The sequence below is a fragment of the Rhinoderma darwinii genome, chromosome 3, assembly GCF_050947455.1.
Source record: "Rhinoderma darwinii isolate aRhiDar2 chromosome 3, aRhiDar2.hap1, whole genome shotgun sequence".
NCBI classification, from domain to species: Eukaryota; Metazoa; Chordata; class Amphibia; order Anura; family Rhinodermatidae; genus Rhinoderma; species Rhinoderma darwinii.
This window is the reverse complement of record NC_134689.1, coordinates 298,226,666-298,243,385: the sequence shown is the minus strand read 5'-3', so window position 1 is coordinate 298,243,385 and position 16,720 is coordinate 298,226,666.

The following is a 16,720-nucleotide window of genomic DNA, read 5'->3' as shown; positions in this document are numbered from 1 at the left end:
AAATGGAATAAAAAGAGATCAAAAAGTCGCATGTACCGAAAAATGGTACTGATCGAAACTACAGTTCGTTACGCAAAAAATAAGTCCTCGCACGGCTTTATTGATTGAAAAATAAAAACGTTATGGCTCTTAGAATAAGGTAACTGATTGTTTACAAAACGTATTTTATTGTGCAAACGCCATAAGACATAAAAAAAAAATCTAAACATCTGGTATCGCCGTAATCGTATCGCCCCGCAAAATAAAGTGAATATGTCATTTATAGCGCACGGTGCACGCAGTAAAAAAAAAAGATTAAAAAAACAATAGTAGAATTGCTGTTTATTAGTCACCACGCCACCTAAAAATAGAATAAAAACTGATCAAAAAGCCGCATGCACCCCAAGAAAACTACAATGCATTCCTCAAGGGGTCTAGTTTCCAAATTGGGGTCACTTTTGGGGGGTTCCCAATGTTTTGGCACCACAAGACCTCTTCAAACCGGACATGGTGCCTAATAAAAAAGAGGCCTCAAAATCCACTAGGTGCTCCTTTGCTTCGGAGGCCGCTCTTTCAGTCCATTACCGCACTAGGGCCACATGTGGGATATTTCTCAAAACTGCAGAATCTGGGCAATACGTATTAAGTTGTGTTTCTGTGATAAATCCTTTTGTGTTATAAAAAAAATGGTATAAAGAGGATTTTCTAACAAAAAAAAAATGTAAATTTCACCTCTACTTTGCTCTAAATTTCTGTGAAACACCTAAAGGGTTCATAAACTTTCTAAATGCTGTTGTGAATACTTTGAGGGGTCTAGTTTCTAAAATGGGGTATTTGATAGGCGTTTCTAATATATGGGCCCCTCAAAGCAACTTCAGAACTGAACTGTCACCTAAAAAAATAAATAAATGAGGCAATACTTCGCTTCTTACATTATACTGAAAATGAGCCGTGCCCACCCTGAGATGACCCCAGTTTTGACAGTTTGTATAAACGGAGACCCCTATTAGACCGTTCCAGTGCCCGGTTTTCCCAAGCATACACCCCCGAGAAGTGTATTTCTATTGATGAGTCCCTGGTACATTTTAAAGGGAGGGTTCAATTCCGCGAGTACCTGCCGGGTAAGAAGGCAAGGTATGGCGTGAAGATGTATAAGCTGTGCGAGAGTGCATCCGGGTATACCTACAGGTTTAGGCTATATGAAGGAAAGGCCACCCCCAAACCAGACTGCATCCTGGACTACAATAGGTACATGGGAGGTGTGGACTTGTCAGATCAAATCCTGAAGCCCTACAGCGCCATGCGGTGTGGTATAAGAAGCTGGCCGGGCATATCATACAGATGGCATTGTACAATGCGTACGTGCTACGTCGATGTGCAGGCCAGACGGGAACTTTCCTGGAATTTCAAGAGGTGATTATCAAGAACCTAATATTTAGGGACCAAGAAGGGGGGGCACCCAGTACTTCTGGAAGCGGGGCCACACGCATCGTACCAGGGCGACAACACTTTCCAGGAGAAGTTCCCCAAAATGGCAAGAAGGGAAAAAGTCAAAAGAGGTGCAAAGTCTGCTATAAGGGATGACACAATATATCAATGTGACACGTGTCCCGAATAACCAGAGCTCTGTATGAAAGTCAGTTTTCAAATTTATCATACATCCCTTGGTTTATAATTTACCCCAATTTTACTTACCCTGATGCACTCCGCACAGCTTATCCCTCCTCGTCTTTCCCCTCAGAGCCCTGCTGTGTGTCCAGGCAGCTGATAACAGCCACATGTAGGGTATTGCCATACCCGGGAGAACCCACATTACAGTTTATGGGGTGTAGGTCTCCGGTCAAAATGCTCACTACACCTCTAGATGAATGCCTTAAGGGTGTAGTTATTAAAACGGGGTCACTTCTTGCGGGTTTCAACTGTACTGGTACCTCAGGGGCTTCTGCATACATGACTTCGCACCAAAAAATCCCCAGTAGGCCAAATGGTGGTCCTTTCCTTCTGAGCCCTCCCATGGGCCCAAACGGCAGTTTATCACAACAAATGGGGTATTGCGGCACTCAGAACAAATTGCGCAACAGAATGGGGTATTTTGTTTCTTGTGAAAATAAGAAATTTTTAGCCAAAACGACATATTATTTGAAAAAAATAATTTTGTTTTCATTCCCAGCCCAATTCAAATAAGTTCTGTGAAAAAACTATGGGGTCAAAACACCCATAAATGAATTCCTTGAGGGGTGTAGTTTCCAAAATGGGGTCATTTGTGGTTGGTTTCTATTGCTTTGATACCTCTGGGGCTCTGCAAATGCGACATGGCACCCGAAAACCAATCCAGCAAAATCTGGACTCCAAAGAACACACAGCGCTCCTTTCCTTCTGAGCCCTCCCATGGGCCCAAACGGCAGTTTATCACCACAAATGGGGTATTGCGCACTCAGGACAAATTGGGCAACAAAATGGAGTATTTTATTTCTTGTGAAAATAAGAATTTTTGAGCTAAAATGACATATTATAGGAAAAAATATATATTTTTTTAATTCCCAGCCCAATTCAAATAAGTTCTGTGAAGAAAGTATGGGGTCTAAAAGGTCACATTACCCATAAATGAATTCCTTGAGGGGTGTAGTTTCCAAAATGGGGTCACTTCTGATGGGTTTCCGTTGCTTTGATACCTCTGGGGCTCTGCAAATGCGACATGGCACCCGAAAACCAAACCAGCAAAATCTGTACTCCAAAGAACACACAGCGCTCCTTCCCTTCTGAGGCCTCCCATGGGCCCAAACGGCAGTTTATTGCCACAAATGGGGTATTGCTGCACTCAGGAGAAATTGGGCAACAAAATTGAGTATTTTGTTCCCTGTGAAAATAAGAAATTTTGATAAAAAATTACATCTTATTGGAAAAAATGAAATTTTTTTAATGTCACAGCCCAATTGAAATAGGTGCTGTGAAAAAACTGTGTGGTCAAAATGCTAACAACAACCATAAATGAATTCCTTGAGGGGTGTAGTTTCCAAAATGGGGTAACTTTTGGTGGGTTTCCATTGCTTTGATACCTCTGAGGCTCTGCAAATGCGACATGGCACCCGAAAACCAATCCAGCAAAATCTGGACTCCAACAAACATATAGCGCTCCTTTCCTTCTGAGCCCTCCCATGGGCCCAAACGGCAGTTTATCACCACAAATGGGGTATTGCCACACTAAGGACAAATTGGGCAACAAAATGGGGTATTTTGTTCCCTGTGAAAATAAGAAATTTTGATCACAAATGACATTTTATTGGAAAAAATGACTTTTTTTCATTTCACAGCCCAATTCAAATACGTGCTGTGAAAAAACTGTGCGGTCAAAATGGTAACAACAACCATAAATGAATTCCTTGAGGGGTGTAGTTTCCAAAATGGGGTCACTATTGGGGGATTCCTACTGTTTTGGCACCTCAACACCTCTTCAAACCTGGCATGCTGCCTAAAATATATTCTAATAAAAAAGAGGACTCAAAATGCACTAGGTGCTTCTTTGCTTCTAGGGCTTGTGTTTTAGTCCACGAGCGCAGTAGGGCCACATGTGGGACATTTCTAAAAACTGCAGAATCTGGACAATACATATTTAGTAGTGTTTCTCTGGTAAAACCTTCTGTGTTACAGAAAAAAAATGAATAAAATTGAAATTCAGCAAGAAAAATTAAATTTGCAAATTTCACCTCCACTTTGCTTTAATTCCTGTGAAATGCCTGAAGGGTTAAAAAACTTTCTAAATGCTGTTTTGAATACTTTGAGGGGTCTAGTTTTTAAAATGGGGTGTTTTATCAGGGTTTCTAATACATAGGCCCCACAAAGCCACTTCAGAACTCAAGAGGTACCTTAAAAAAAAGGCTTTTGAAATTTTCTTAAAAATATGAGAAATTGCGGTTTATGTTCTAAGCCTTGTAACGTCCAAGAAAAATAAAATAATGTTCAAAAAACGATGCCAATCTAAAGTAGACATATGGGAAATGTGAACTAGTAACTATTTTGGGTGGTATAACCGTCTGTTTTACAAGCAGATGCATTTAAATTCTGAAAAATGCAATTTTTTCAAAATTTTCTCTACATTTTGCAATTTTTCACCAATAAACACTGAATATATCGACCAAATTTTACCACGAACATGAAGCCCAATGTGTCACGAGAAAACAATCTCAGAATCGCTTGGGTAGGTTTAAGCATTCCGACGTTATTACCACATAAAGTTAAATATGTCAGATTTGAAAAATGGGCTCTGAGCCTTAAGGCCAAAACTAGGCTGCGTCCTTAAGGGGTTAAGTGTATGCACTTGGGCCAAGGAAATAAATTATACAATTATGCATTAAATGATAAAACACTGGGTAAAACTACTACTGAAAAAGACAGTGATATTGGTGGACAGTACATTTACCTTAACTCCTTCCCGACCACCCCACGTAGATTAACGGGCTACAGCACTGGTCCTTGTGCCTGCAGCCCGTTAATCTACGTGTGCTCCTAACAGAGCACACAGACGCTTCACGCAGCCCAGAATCTCCCAGTACAGGCTGCTACTAGCAGCTTTAGTACTGGGGGAAAACATTGGGTCGGATAACAGCGGTAATCCCTGAAGATTAACCCCATAAATGGGGCAGTCAATAGCGACCACCGCACTTAAGTTGTTATAACAACATCGGCATGATGCGGCACGATTGCAGGGGCCGATTGTTGCTATGGCAATCGGAAGCCTAACAAAGGCCTCCGGTCTGGCTATCTATGGAAGGCGATTAGGTCCTGCCAGAGGCAGGACCTAATATGCCCCCTGTCAGTGTGAAGCTGACAGGTATAATACCCTGTAATACATAAGTATTACAGGGTATTATAACAACGATCCAACAATTGGATCTTCATGTCCCTAGTGGGACTGCAAAAAAAATTTACAAAAAAATTTACAAAATTTAAAATTTAACATTTCAAAATAATAAAATTAAAAATCACCCTTTTTCCCTTATAAAGTGCTTTATTATTAGAAAAACATAAATAAATAAATAAAATAAACTATGCATAATTGGTATTGCCTCGACCGTAACGGCCTGAACTATCAAAATATAATGTAATTCATCCCGCACGGTGACCGCCATAAAAAAATAATAAACTATACCAGAATCGCTATTTTTAATCACTTCAGCTCCAAAAAAATTGAGTAAATAGGGATCAAAAAGTCGCATGTATCCAAAGAAAGTACCAATAAAAACGACAGTTTGTTCCGCAAAAAACAAGCCCTCATACAGCTTTCTTGATGAAAAACGAAAAAAGTTGTGGCTCTTAGAATGTACCATAACAAAAACAAAATAATTTTTTTAAAACTGCGATTTTATTGTGCAAACATTGTAAAACATAAAAAAGCTATATACATATGTTATCTCCGTAGTCGCATAGACCCGCAGAATAAATTAAATATGTCATTTATAATGCATGGTGAGCGCCGTAAAAAAAAAGAATAAAAAACAATAGAAGTTTTCACAGCCTAATTACACTAAATTCAGCAAAAACCTATGGGATCAAAATGCTCACTATACCCCTGTAGCATCCATGGCCGCAGGCCGTCGGGTTTACTCACCTCCCGACGCCCGCAGCCATGGATCTGTGAGCGCTGGTCCCCATCTCCTTCCTAGGAGACGCCAGCGTTCACTTCCGCTCCGTTCGGCTGTGTCCCGTATGGTGCGTGCGCACGCTCGTGCCCGGCCTTAAAGGGCCAGCGCGCGCAAATAGGAGGAAGTCATCATCATCAACTGCCACGATTTCCTGGTCTATAAGAAGGCCCCTGGCCTTCTAATCCTTGCCTGAGCGTTGTTAGTTTTCCGAGTCTGTCTTGCAAATGGTCCCTTAGTGTTTCCCGTTCCTCTTGTTACCCGTGCCTTGTTCCCCGTTCCTGTTTCCCATACTGTGGTGCCTTAGTATCAAGTCGTGCCACGTCTTGTGTCATCTGCCACGTCCAGAGGAATCCGCCACGTCCTGTGTCATCTGCCACATCCGGAGGAATCCGCCATGTCTGGTGTCTTCTGCCACGTCCTGAGGAATCCGCCACGTCCCGTGTCATCTGCCACGTCCGGAGGAATCCGCCACGTCCTGTGTCATTTGCCATGTCTGGAGGAATCCGCCACGTCTGGCGCAACTTGCGGCTCCTGTGTCATCCGCCAAGTTTGGCGCTATCTGCTGCAACCATCTCCATCTGTGCCAGAGCTGCGGCCACCGTCTGGACTATACAGGTACTCTTGTGCGGGACATTGTATTTCTGGAGTGTCCTGTTGTTTGGCCAGCTGCCTCCCCGCTACGGCGGTACGGCCTAGTGGGTCCACTAACCCGCTTCGTGACAGTACGCTCAGGCCATGGACCCCGCTGGTCAACCTGAGACTTTGACGACACAAGCCATGCTGGCCGAGATGGAGGATCTCCAGTCACGACAAGACCAGCTCCTCCTGTCGGTGAACGCCATAGCCCATCGGTTGCTTGCTCCAACCACAGTCATCACCGCACCCGTTCCTGCGGTTCCTCCTGCTACACTTCCTGTCTTTACCGGTACCAACCCCCTGTGTTTCTTGCCGCTACCTCCACGCTATAACGGAGATCCGAGGTCCTGCAGGGGATTTTTGAATCAGTGCCTGATCCATTTCAGACTACATGCCAGGTCCTTCTGTTCGGATGACGTCAGGATCGCCTTCATCATCTCTCTCCTTACTGGCAAAGCCCTGGCATGGGCTAATCCTCTGTGGGAACATCAGGGACCAGAGACCCGTGACTTGCAGTGCTTCTTACAGACCTTCCGCTCGATCTTTGAGGAACCTGGGAGAGTTTCTTCAGCTGCTGCATCCTTGCTAACCCTACACCAGGGAGACCTCTCCGCGGGCGAGTATGCTATCCAGTTCCGTATCCTGGCTGCTGAATTGACCTGGAACAACGAGACTTTGGTGGCTACATTCTGGCAGGGACTGTCTTCAGGGATCAAGGACGAGCTGGCTGCTCGCGATCTGCCATCTACCCTGGACGATCTTATCCTACTCGCCTTCCTGGTTGACATGAGGATCCGGGAACGTTCCCAAGAGGTTCTCCGGGAGAGAGAACTTCCTAGGCTGGATTCTGCTGTCCTGCAATCCCCTTCAGTCGTTCCACCAGAGGATCTGATGCAGGGTAGTTATGTCAAATTGTCTACCCAGGAGAAACAACGCAGACGCACTTCTGGACTTTGTCTGTATTGCGGCCGTGGAGGCCATGTTGTGCGTCTGTGTCCCCAGAGGCCGGAGAGACCCTATTGCCTAGGATTGGTTGGAGAGACAACCCTAGGTGGAACGGAATCTAACAGAGCATTCGGTTCCAAATTGACTATTCCTGTGACCCTGGTATCCGGCGAGAGGACGCATCAAGTTTCTGCCTATCTTGACTCTGGCTCTTCTGCTAACTTCATCCAGAAAGAGCTCGTGGATCATCTTCAGTTGCCCAAAGTTCCCCTAGAGACGTCTTTGGCTGTTGCCTCAGTTAATGGACTGTCTCTGCCTGATCCCATAATTTCTAAAACCAAGCCGTTGAAGCTCCAGGTTGGAGTCCTGCATTCTGAATTAATTTCTTTCCTTGTTTTGCCCAAGGCCATCAATCCTGTTCTGCTGGGCCTGCTTTGGCTTCGACTACATGCCCCAGTCCTGGACTGGAATTCTGGAGAGGTTCTCCAATGGGGCTCCAAGTGCCATGGTCGTTGTCTGTTGCAGATCCATCCTGTCAAGCCTCCTCTGCCTCAGTCTTTGGAGGGACTGCCTCCCCATTTTGCTCAGTATGCAGATGTTTTCAGCAAAAGGGAGGCTGAGACGCTGCCTCCACATCGGACCTATGACTGCCCCATTGAACTGGTTCCTAATGCCTCTCTCCCCCATGGACGGGTATATCCTCTCTCCTTGCCTGAGTCTCTATCCATGTCGGCCTATATCAAGGAGAATCTGGAGAGGAGTTTTATACGAAAGTCTTCCTCCCCGGCCGGGGCTGGATTCTTCTTCGTTAAAAAGAAGGATGGATCCCTTTGTCCCTGCCTTGACAACCGGGGTCTCAACCTGATCACAGTCAAGAACAAATACCCATTGCCACTCATTTCTGAGCTGTTTGATCGCATACGAGGAGCCAAAATATTTTCTAAGCTAGACCTGCGGGGGGCTTACAATCTAGTCCGGATTCGCTGGGGTGATGAATGGAAGACTGCTTTTAACACCCGGGATGGGCACTACGAATACCTAGTGATGCCCCTCGGACTGTGTAACGCTCCCGCAGTGTTTCAGGAGTTCGTTAACGATATCTTCCGGGAACTACTCTATGTCTGTGTTGTTGTTTATCTCGATGATATTTTGATTTTCTCCCCAGATCCGACGACTCATCGGAGGCATGTCCGTCAGGTTCTACTAAGATTGAGGGAGAATCATTTATACGCCAAGTTGGAGAAGTGCGTCTTTGAGAGGAATTCTCTGCCCTTACTGGGCTACATCATCTCGGATCAGGGCGTCAAGATGGATCCTGAGAAAGTGAAGGCTGTCCTGGAGTGGCCACGTCCTCAAGGCTTAAAGAGGCTCTGTCACCAGATTTTGCAAACCCTATCTGCTATTGCAGCAGATAGGCGCTGCAATGTAGATTACAGTAACGTTTTTATTTTTTAAAAACGAGCATTTTTGGCCAAGTTATGACCATTTTTGTATTTATGCAAATGAGGCTTGCAAAAGTCCAAGTGGGCGTGTTTAAAGTAAAAGTCCAACTGGGCGTGTATTATGTGCGTACATCGGGGCGTTTTTACTACTTTTACTAGCTGGGCGTTCTGACGAGAAGTATCATCCACTTCTCTTCAGAACGCCCAGCTTCTGGCAGTGCAGACACACAGCGTGTTCTCGAGAGATCACGCTGTGACGTCACTGACTTCCTGCCCCAGGTCCTGCATCGTGTCGGACGAGCGAGGACACATCGGAACCAGAGGCTACAGTTGATTTTGCAGCAGCATCGGCGTTTGCAGGTAAGTCGATGTAGCTACTTACCTGCAAACGCTGATGCCTCTGGTGCCGATGTGGCCGACACGATGCAGGACCTGGGGCAGGAAGTGAGTGATGTCACAGCGTGATCTCTCGAGAACACGCTGTGTGTCTGCACTGCCAGAAGCTGGGCGTTCTGAAGAGAAGTGGATGATACTTCTCGTCAGAACGCCCAGCTAGTGAAAGTAGTAAAAACGCCCCTATGTACGCACATAATACACGCCCAGTTGGACTTTTACTTTAAACACGCCCACTTGGACTTTTGCAAGCCTCATTTGCATAAATATAAAAATGGTCATAACTTGGCCAAAAATGCTCGTTTTTTAAAAATAAAAACGTTACTGTAATCTACATTGCAGCGCCTATCTGCTGCAATAGCAGATAGTGGTTGCAAAATCTGGTGACAGAGCCTCTTTAAGGGCCATACAGCGGTTCCTGGAATTCGCCAATTTCTACCGGCAGTTTATTCCTAACTTTTCTTCTCTGACGGCTCCTATCTCGACCCTTACCAAGAAGGGTGTGAACGCCAAAGTATGGACTCCAGAGGCAGAGTCCGCATTTATTAGCCTCAAGAAAGCCTTCATTTCAGCCTCGATCCTCCATCATCCTGACGTATCTCGGCAGTTCTCACTGGAAGTGGACGCTTCCTCTGTTGGTGCAGGTGCACTTCTGTTCCATAGGAGCTCCAAAGGAAAGGCAGTAGTATGTGGCTACTACTCAAGACTGTTTTCTTCTGCTGAGCGCAATTACTCCATTGGAGATCGGGAGCTGCTGGCCATCAAATTGGCTCTGGAGGAGTGGAGACATCTTCTGGAGGGCGCTGCTCACCCCATCCTGATCTTCACCGACCACAAGAACCTTACTTACCTTCAGTCTGCACAACGACTGAATCCCCGTCAAGCCAGGTGGTCGCTGTTCTTCACCCGTTTTCAGTTTGTGCTCCACTACCGTCCCGCGGACAAGAATGTGAGGGCCGATGACCTGTCCAGATCGTTTGAGACGGAAGACACGGTGGAGTCCCTTCAGACCATCGTAGACCCGTCCTGCATTGTAACTGCTAATCCTCTGCAGGTTAGAGACATCCCTCCTGGGAGGACTTTTGTTCGGTTGGCAGACAGGAGACGAATTCTCCACTGGGGACATAGTTCTAAACTTGCTGGACACGCTGGTGTCCGTAAAACCCGAGACCTGATTGCTCGTCACTTTTGGTGGCCCACGCTACCTAAAGATGTTCTGGACTTTGTCTCTTCTTGCACGGTGTGTGCCTTTAACAAAGTGACTCACTCCAAGCCTGCCGGCCTGCTTCAACCTCTGCCTGTACCCAATGCCCCCTGGCAGCACATTGCGATGGACTTCGTCACAGACCTTCCCCCCTCAGCAGGATGTAACACTGTCTGGGTGGTGGACCGGTTCTCTAAAATGGCTCATTTTATCCCGCTGACCGGCCTACCTTCTGCTTTTTGTCTGGCGAGTCTCTTCATTCTACACATCTTTCGCTTGCATGGCTTGCCTCTACACATCGTGTCAGATCGGGGTGTTCAGTTTACCTCTAAGTTCTGGAGAGCCCTCTGTAAACTCCTGGATGTGAGTTTGGACTTTTCCTCAGCCTATCACCCCCAGTCCAATGGGCAAGTTGAGAGGATCAACCAGATCATGGAAAATTATCTCCGCCACTTCATCTCCTCACAGCACGATAACTGGGTACAGCTTCTTCCATGGGCCGAGTTTTCATACAACAACCACACAAGTGAGTCCACCACTTCCACTCCGTTTCACATCGTGTACAGTCAACATCCCAGAGTCCCTCTTCCTGTGTCGACTTCATCTCAGGTACCCGCTGCTGACTCTGCATATGGGGACTTCCTGCATATCTGGCAACAGACCCGGTCCTCTATTTTGCTGGCGGTAGATCGCATGAAGCGAAAGGCAGATAGTAGGAGAAGAGAGCCGCCTCAGTATCTTCCGGGGACTAAAGTCTGACTATCCTCTCGAAACATTCGCTTGAGGGTGCCTTCATACAAGTTTGCTCCCAGGTTCCTTGGTCCTTTCGAAATCCTGCAACAAATCAACCCTGCCTCCTATAAGCTGCGGCTGCCTCCTACCCTCAGAATCCCTAACTCCTTCCATGTGTCCCTCCTGAAACCAGTGGTCCTGAACCGCTACAGCAAGACTTCTAGTTCCACAGTTGCTCCCAGCGGTCCTTCTGATGTATTCGAGGTAAAGGAGATCCTGAACTGCAAAAGGGTTGGAGGAAGGACTTTCTATTTGGTAGACTGGAGAGGGTTTGGTCCTGAGGAGAGGTCCTGGGAGCCAGAAGAGAACCTCAGCGCTCCTGCTCTTATTAAAAAGTTCCTCTCTCGCTCTGGCCCCAAGAGGAGGGGGTGTAAGAGGGGGGATACTGTAGCGTCCATGGCCGCGGGCCGTCGGGTTTACTCACCTCCCGACGCCCGCAGCCATGGATCTGTGAGCGCTGGTCCCCATCTCCTTCCTAGGAGACACCAGCGCTCACTTCCGCTCCGTTCGGCTGTGTCCCGTAGGGTGCGCGCGTGCGCTCGTGCCCGGCCTTAAAGGGCCAGCGCGCGAAAATACGAGGAAGTCATCATCATCAACTGCCACAATTTCCTGGTCTATAAGAAGGCCCCTGGCCTTCTAATCCTTGCCTGAGCGTTGTTAGTTTTCCCAGTCTGTCTTGCAAATGGTCCCTTAGTGTTTCCCGCTCCAGTTGTTACCCGTGCCCTTTTACCTGTTCCTGTATCCCGTGCTTTTCTTGTTCCTGTGCCTACTAGTGATGGAGTCGTGTCTTCTGCACCTGCGGTCATTTGCCACGTCCCGTGTCTTCTGCCATGTCCAGTGTTTTCTGCCACGTCCAGTGTCTTCTGCCACATCGGATGCTGCCCGCCACTTCTGGCGCTACCTGCTGAACTAACCCCCATCCATACTGAAGCCACAGCCTCATCATCATCAACTGCCACGATTTCCTGGTCTATAAGAAGGCCCCTGGCCTTCTAATCCTTGCCTGAGCGTTGTTAGTTTTCCGAGTCTGTCTTGCAAATGGTCCCTTAGTGTTTCCCGTTCATGTTGTTACACGTGCCTTGTTCCCCGTTCCTGTTTCCTATGCTGTGCCTTAGTATCAAGTCGTGCCACGTCCTGTGTCATCTGCCACGTCCGGAGGAATCCGCCACGTCCTGTGTCATCTGCCACGTCCAGAGCAATCCGCCACGCCCTGTGTCATCTGCCACATCCGGAGGAATCCGCCACGTCTGGTGTCTTCTGCCATGTCCTGAGGAATCCGCCACGTCCCGTGTCATCTGCCACGTCCAGAGGACTCCGCCACGTCCTGTGTCATCTGCCACGTCTGGAGGAATCCGCCACATCTGGCGCAACTTGCGGCTCCTGTGTCATCAGCCACGTTTGGCGCTATCTGCTGCAACCATCTCCATCTGTGCCAGAGCTGCGGCCACTGTCTGGACTATACAGGTACTCTTGTGCGGGACATTGTATTTCTGGGGTGTCCTGTTGTTTGGCCAGCTGCCTCCCCACTACGGCGGTACGGCCTAGTGGGTCCACTAACCCGCTTCGTGACAACCCCTAGATAAATTATTTTTAGTGCTGGAGTTTCCCAAATGGGGTCACTTCTGGGGGATGTCCACTGATTTGGTCCCGCAGGGGCTTTGAAAATGCAACATGACACCCAAAAACCAATCCAGCAAACTTGAGCTCCAAAAGCCAAATAGCGCTCCTTCGCTTCTGAGCCCTGCCGTGTGTCCAAACAGCCGTTTCTTACCACATATGGGGTATTGCCGTAATCAGGAGAAATTGCTTTACAAATTTGGGGTGCTTTTTCTTCTTTATTCCTTGTAAAAATGTATAATTTCTAAATTTTATTGGAAAAAATTTAGATTTTCATTTTTACGGACTAATTCCACTAAATTCAGCAAAAACCTGTGGGGTTAAAATGCTTACTATACCCCTTGATAAATTCCTTGAGGGCTGTAGTTTGCCAAATGGTGTCTTTTAGGGGGTGTTTCCACTGTTTTGGCTCCAAAACATCTTCAAACCTGACATGGTGCCTAAAATATATTCTAATAAAAAGGAGACCCCAAAATCCTCTGTAGTGTCCATGGCCACGGGCTGTCGGGTTTACTCACCTCCCGATGCCCGCAGTCATGGATCCGTGAGAACTGGTCCCCATCTCCTTCCAAGGAGACGCCAGTGCTCACTTCCGCCCCGGGCCGCTGTATCCCGTAGGGTGCGCGCACACGCTCGTGCCCGGCCTTAAATGGCCAGCGTGCACAAGAGGAAATCATCATTATCAAATGCCCATGATTTCCTGGTCTATAGGAAGGCCCAGGCCCTTCTTATTCTTGCCTGAGAGTTGTTAGTCTTCCCTAGTCTGACTTGCAAATGGTCCCTTAGTGTTTCCCGCTCCAGTTGTTACCCGTGCCCTTTTACCTGTTCCTGTATCCAGTGCTTTTCTTGTTCCTGTGCCTACTAGTGACGGAGTCGTGTCTTCTGCACCTGCGGTCATTTGCCACGTCCCGTGTCTTCTGCCACATCCAGTGTCTTCTGCCATGTCCAGTGTTTTCTGCCACGTCCAGTGTCTTCTGCCACATCGGATGCTGCCCGCCACGTCTGGCGCTACCTGCTGAACTAACCCCCATCCATACTGAAGCCACAGCCGCTGTCTGGACTAGTTCAGGTAGCCAAGTGTTACTACTACTATAGACTTTCGTATAGACTTTGACCTGGTCAGCTGCCTCTCCGCTACGGCGAAGCGGCCTAGTGGGTTCACATACCCTGGGACCGTGACAGTATGCTCACGCCATGGAACCCGCTGGCCAGCCCAAGACCGCAGTCCAGAAGATACAGACGGAGATTTTATTACGCTTTTATTACACACATCTCTATCGTAAACAAACTTTTATTAAGGAGTTATTTTATTAAAGAGTTATTCCATTATTGCTAATGGGAATACTATAAATTGATTATTCATTTATTGTACTATATATTGTTCAGCTATCCTGTATCTATGTATACCAATGTAAACTTGACCTGCAAGCCTGACCCGGTAGCTCTTAATCTAACCGACCTTATGTTCGGTTATTTAACCTGCACCCCACCTACCTTTGTCATTTGTACGCTACGGGTATGTGCACACGAGAACTGGCTTTTACGTCTGAAAAGACACACCGTCGTTTCAGACGTAAAAGCTCCTCGCATTATGCGAGGCGTCTTTGACGCCCGTAATCTTGAGCTGCTCTCCATTGACTTCAATGAAGAACGGCTCAAATTACGTTGCAAAGAAGTGTCCTGCACTTCTTTGCCGAGGCAGTCAATTTACGCGTCGTCCAGGGGCGTAGCTAAAGGCTCATGAGCCCCGATGCAAAAGCTCTTATCGGGCCCCCCCCCCAGCAAACTTCTCATGGCCGACGGTCCGCAGCTTTCAGCTGCATCGCTGGGTCTCCTAAGTGACCCAAAAAGGCAGCACTAGCAGCCAGGGGCGTCACTAAGGCTGGGTTCACACACCCTATTTACGGACGTAATTCGGGTATTTTAGCCCCGAATTACGTCCGAAGATGCGGCTCAAAAGCGTCGGCAAACATCTGCCCATTCATTAGAATGGGTCTTACGATGTTCTGTGCCGACGGTCATTTTTTTTACGCGCCGCTGTCAAAAGGCGGCGCGGAAAATAGACGCCCGCTTCAAAGAAGTGCCTGTTACTTCTTCAGACGTAAATGGAGCCGTTTTCCATTGACTCCATAGAAAAACAGCTCCAATTACGTCCGTAATGGACGCAGCGAAAGATGCCTGCACATGCTTTACGGCTGAAATTACGGTGCTGTTTTCTCCTGAAAACAGCACCGTAATTTATGCCGTAACGGACGCTGCCTTGTGAACATACCCTCAGGGCTTAAAATATCTGGGGAAATAGCCCTAATACATATGTGTCCGCCCAAAAAAAAAAATGTGTGTATAGGAGACAGCATAGCATATCTATAGCACTTCGACCCTATAAACTATGGATAGGATTAGATACATTGGCTCAGCAGACAGTATCACACATGATAGGATTAGATGCAGTGGCCCAGCAGACAGTATCTCACATGATAGGATTAGATACAATGACTCAGCAGACAGTATCACACATGATAGGATTAGATACAGTGGCTCAGCAGACAGTATCACACATGATAGGATTAGATACAGTGGCTCAGCAGACAGTATCACACATGATAGGATTAGATACAGTGGCTCAGCAGACAGTATCACACATGATAGGATTAGATACAGTGACTCAACAGACAGGATCACACATGATAGGATTAGATACAATGACTCAGCAGACAGTATCACACATGATAGGATTAGAGATAGGGCCCAGCAGACAGTATTACACATGATAGGATTAGATACAGTGGCTCAGCAGACAGTATCACACATGATAGGATTAGATACAGTGGCTCAGCAGACAGTATCACACATGATTGGATTAGATATAGGGCCCAGCAGACAGTATCACACATGATCGGATTAGATACATTACTCAGCTCGCTGACATTGCGGCTCCAGCCCTGGACCCAGGAATGGTAAGAATAATAATTTTGCTTCTTTATGTGTTACTGATTATGTTTGTGTTTTTTTACAGGTTCGGTTGTTGGACTTCGGATACGAGGACGACTTCAATGACGGCGTTTTTTTATTCTCAATAAAATGGTTAATGAGGGTCGTGTTTTTTTATTTCAATAAAATATTTTTTCTATGTGCTTGTATCTTTTTAAACTTTATTATCACCGCCTTAGTAATGGCCGCTGGCTGATTGACAACCTCCATTACTAAGGCGGGGCTTAATGTTAGCCGGTGCAAAGGCCAACACTAACCCCCATTATTACCCCGGTACCCACCGCCACCAGGGGTACTGGGGAGAGCCGGATACGAACCAGTACCCGACCATCTGTAGTAACGGCCAGGCACCGGGGTGGGCACAGGCTGGTAGTATTAGGCTGGGGAAGGCCAAAAACAGTGGCACCTACCACCCTGGTAATGCTGCCTGCTGCTGCTGTGTTGTATCTGGCTGGTTATGAAAATTGGGGGGGGGACCCGACATCGTTTTTTCCAATTATTTTTTTTTTTTTTAAATGACGTGGGGTCCCCCCCATTTTTCATAACCAGCCAGATACAATAAAGCAGCAGCAGCCTAGCATTACCAGGGTGGGAAGGGCCACTGTTTTTGGCCTTTCCCCTCCTGATAATACCAGCCTACGGCCACCCCAGTGGCCGACCATCACTACAGATGGTCAGGTACTGGATGGTACCCGGCTCTTCCCAGAACCCCTGGTGGCAGTGGGTACCGGGGTAATAATGGTGGTTAGTGTTAGCCTCTGCAATGGATGCTGTCAATCAGCCGGCGGCCATTACTAAGGCGGTAGTAATATAGTTTAAAAAAAAAACACAAAGACATAGAAAAAATATTTTATTGAAATAAACAAAAACACACACAACCCTCATTAACCATTTTATTGATAATAAAAAAAAAGCCATCATCGAAGTAGTCCTGGAATCCGACGTAGTCCAACGACCGAACCTGTAAGAAAACACCAAAAAAACAATTAGTAACACATGTGTTAGGCTTAGATACAGGGCCCATGTGTGATACTGTCTGTGGGACCCTGTATCTAAGCCTACCACAAGGTAGGCTTAGATAC